Here is a 3,691-nt window from a genome sequence, read left to right on the forward strand (position 1 = left end):
AAGTGTCCCTACATTTGATGTGCCCTATGGGCAAGGTTATCAAAGTCCTCAATTTTATGCAAATGAAGATGTTTGGGGATATCAAGGCCATAACCAATCGAGGGGCAACATTTTTTCCAACGCTTACAATTCAGATTGGAGAGGTAATTCAGATTATATGTGGGATGAACCTCAACAATTTCAACAAGGTGGATATTGGCAGCAAGACGAGTTCTATTCAAGACCTATGCAGCCACCACAGCATTCCCCACAACAATTCCAATCAAATCAAAGTATGCCCATGAATTATAATGAAATTCTTGAAAGACTAATTTCTGTAGCGCAGGGTTTACGAAAAGAAGAACAATTGCCGCCATCGGAAGAGTTCTATCAGTGGCCATATGAACCGTCACAGCCACCACAACAATCAACCCAATTCAATTCAGGTACGTCCTTGGATAATGATACACTTAATAAGTTACTCACCTCTTTGAATCTGCCTCCATAAAGTAGACCTGGCTTATATGTCCTGAATCATCATGAGTTTATACAAACACAAGGCTATTAATTAGCTCTCTCTTTTTTTTTTTTTAAGAAAATGTTTTGTTTTTATTTTAATGAAATTGTTCATTCTTGAAATGGAAATTCGCATGTAGTTTCTGGTTTTGTTATTTTAATTAATTGGGCGGATAAATCTTTGCTGGCAATTACATATTGTTAGCCTTGTAAGTTTAAAAGTTTAATTAATTTATGTGATTTTTTATGGGGTGTGATACCCACACACCCCTTTTTACTTCTCCCACACCTTTTTGGTTTTCGGCCGTCGGATCGGATGAATTGAAGAAAATCAACGGACATAAATTAACAAGGGGTGTGTGAGAAGTAAAAAGGGGTGTGTGAATAGCACACCCCTTTTTTTATTTTTTTTGAATGGGTGTAAAGATAAATTTACATATTGAATTGAGTTTGTGAGGATAGTTTAGATAGTAAATTTGGGGTTAAAGTAGGGATGGGCAAATACCCATCGGTTATGGGTAACCGCGATTGTCACAGCCAGTCCCGGAGGTACATTTGATGGGAATGTGAAATGACGGGATTACTCTTAGCGGGTATTAAGGTATGTGTGTGTGTGATAATATTATTTCTGATCGAGACCCAAGATTTACTTCTAAATTCTGGGTGGCTTTTCAGGAAGCTCTTGGTACACAATTGCTTTATAGCACTGCTTATCATCCTCAAACTGATGGGCAATCAGAGAGGACTATTCAGACGTTGGAAGATATGTTGAGATCTTCAGTGTTACAATTCGGTGATTCCTGGCATGATCGGCTGGACTTGATGGAGTTTGCCTACAATAACAGTTTTCACTCGAGCATTGGTATGTCACCATTTGAGGCACTTTATGGTAGGGCGTGTCGTACGCCATTGTGTTGGTCTGAAGTTGGTGAAAGAGTGTTAGAAGGCCCAGAGATTGTGGATGAGACTACTCAAAATATTCAGGTGATTAAGTCTAACCTGAAAGCAGCCCAAGATCGACAGAAGAGCTTAGCGGATCGACATGCCATTGATCCAGTGTATAATGTGGGCGATTGGGTGTTTTTGAAATTGTCACCTTGGAGAGGTGTGGTACGATTTGGAAAAAGAGGGAAGCTAAGTCCTAGATACATTGGACCTTATGTGATCACTGAAAGAATTGGTGAAGTTGCCTACCGGTTGGAGTTGCCTTCGGAATTATCTAAGGTCCATAATGTGTTCCACGTCTCCATGCTTCGACATTATATTTCTGATCCTTCTCACGTGATCCCTCCTCAACCGCTAGAGATTAATCCGGATTTGACGAAGATTCTGACGAAGATGTGAATGACAACCAACCAACACATGCGAAACCTATGGCAAGGAGATGTTGAATATCTCGTTGCAATTACATATGTGACCCGACAGGATATGGTCACATTGAGTGAGTATATGAGATGTTTAAATAGAATTCAAGCTCCTCAAGGTCATGACACTCTCCGCAAGGATTTGGTTGAGTATATATGGCGTCGAGAAGGTGAATGTTGATGATGTTGGTGTATTAATGTGTTCTTGTGTTAAGTTTAAGTGTGCTATGTTGTTATTTTATGTAATAATTTTAAGTGTACTATGTTGGTATTTTCTAGTAATAAATTGAAGTGTCTTCTCGTGCAAAGTCTTTTGTCTATTACGTTGTCAAAATTATTAAATGCCGTTTGAATTATTGAAGGTATCTATTGTACATAAAAGTGTGCAATAATAAGTACAATAATTATTGAAGGCATTTAGATTAATAGAAACAATAATTAATAAGCCATAAATTTATACACACGACAATTAATAAACTATATAAACTTAATACAAATGATAATTCATAAACCACATAAACCACATAAGCCACATAAACTTAAAACAATCGATAATTCATAAACTACATAAACTTAATAATGATATCCACAATATTGACTTGGTGGTGGATTTGGAATATAGCCTTAAGATGACTCATCATCTTGAAATATACTCCTTGTGGCATGCCTTCGCAAAATTTCCTTATGCTTATCACGTAAAAACTTCTTCTCTTTGGAATGTATTTGTTGAGGTCCTCCATCATGAAATTACATTCAAACCTTTCTTGCTCCTTATCCCTTTCTTCCTTCATGGCCGAACGCATTCGGTGTAACATCCAACATCGCCCAGGGGAGTGGATCCTGTAAGCCTTATATGTATATCCTCATCTCTTCCTAGCACGAGGCCTTTTGGGAGCTCATTGGCTTCGGGTTCCATCGAAACTCCGAAGTAAGCAAGTTTGCGCGAGAGCAATCCCAAGATGGGTGACCCACTGGGAAGTTCTTGTGTGAGTTCCCAGAAACAAAACCTTGAGCGTGTGGTTAGGGCCCAAAGCGGACAATATTGTGCTACGGCAGAGCCGAGCTCGGGATGTGGTAGGGGCCCGGGCCGGGATGTGACAATTTGGTATAAGAGCCAATCCCTGGCCGGAAGTATGTTGACGAGGACGTCGAGCCCCTAAGGGGGGTGGATTGTAACATCCCACATCGCCCAGGGGAAAGGATCCTGTAATCCTTATATGTATATTCTCATCTCTTCCTAGCATGAGGCATTTTTAGAGCTCAGGCTTTGGGTTCCATCGGAACTCCGAAGTTAGGCGAGTTTGCACGAGAGCAATCCTAGGATGGGTGACCCACTGGGAACTTCTCGTGTGAGTTCCCAGAAACAAAACCGTGAGGGCGTGGTTAGGGTCCAAAGCAGAAAATATCGTGCTACGGCAGAGTTAAGCCAGAGATGTGGTGGGGGCCCAAGTTGGGATATGACATTCAGGTCGCTTCTTCTTGCCGAGAGCTATGGCTTTCAGTCAATCTTGCAAATCTGGTAGCAATTTGTGCACTCATCGGATCTTGGGACATTTTTTTCTCTTTGCTTCATTTTCCTTATCTCTTATTGGGGCTTTGCAAAAAAGAAGTTGGGGTCAATTCATCGACACCTCTTCATTGACATCATTTTTCGGTGTGGCTTTAGAGCAAGTCCACCCCTAAGGACTTTGTGCCAGCACCCAGCGCATTTATCCACTCAAGTGAACAGTAATAGACCCCAGTGAACAGTAACAGACCAAAGCATCTCCATCCCTAAAAAAATGCGCTGGTACCCAGCGCATTTATTTGGTGTGTTTTTTTTTTTTAAGTTT

The sequence above is a fragment of the Malus sylvestris genome, chromosome 10 (genome assembly GCF_916048215.2).
Source record: "Malus sylvestris chromosome 10, drMalSylv7.2, whole genome shotgun sequence".
NCBI classification, from domain to species: domain Eukaryota; kingdom Viridiplantae; phylum Streptophyta; class Magnoliopsida; order Rosales; family Rosaceae; genus Malus; species Malus sylvestris.